A 486-nucleotide genomic window follows, 5' to 3' on the forward strand; every position below is an offset into this window, starting at 1 on the left:
GCCTCCCTTGTTTTAAATATGTCACTCGATCGGCTGGCATGCTCGATCGGGTGACATTCCAATGTTTCGAAAAGTCTAAGTGTTTTGAAGTATAGTATTTCATGATTCGAGTAGTAATGATTACAATCGAGTGGTGTAGTCGATCGAACAGTTACCTCGTCAATACTACACCTTTGTGAGTTGGTGGGTCTAATGTGCTATTCGATCGGTTAGCCTAGCCGATCGGCTGGCATAGTCGTTCGGTTGGGCTGTTCGATCGAACAGCCTAGCCGTTCGGCCAGCTTCTCGATTCGGTTAACCTATCACTTAACACTTGGTTATTCCCGTTAATTTGATTGTTTTAGAGATTATTTTGACTACAGTTGAACCACAAAGCTGAAGTCCCTACTTAGTCTACTGACTCGAGCAGGAATCACCCAAGCTCGGTCAGAGACGGTTGGAACCTAAGTTTAACGTTTAACCCGAAATCGGTATATCTCTCGGTAC

This window comes from Helianthus annuus, chromosome 1 (genome assembly GCF_002127325.2).
Source record: "Helianthus annuus cultivar XRQ/B chromosome 1, HanXRQr2.0-SUNRISE, whole genome shotgun sequence".
Classification (NCBI taxonomy): Eukaryota; Viridiplantae; Streptophyta; class Magnoliopsida; order Asterales; family Asteraceae; genus Helianthus; species Helianthus annuus.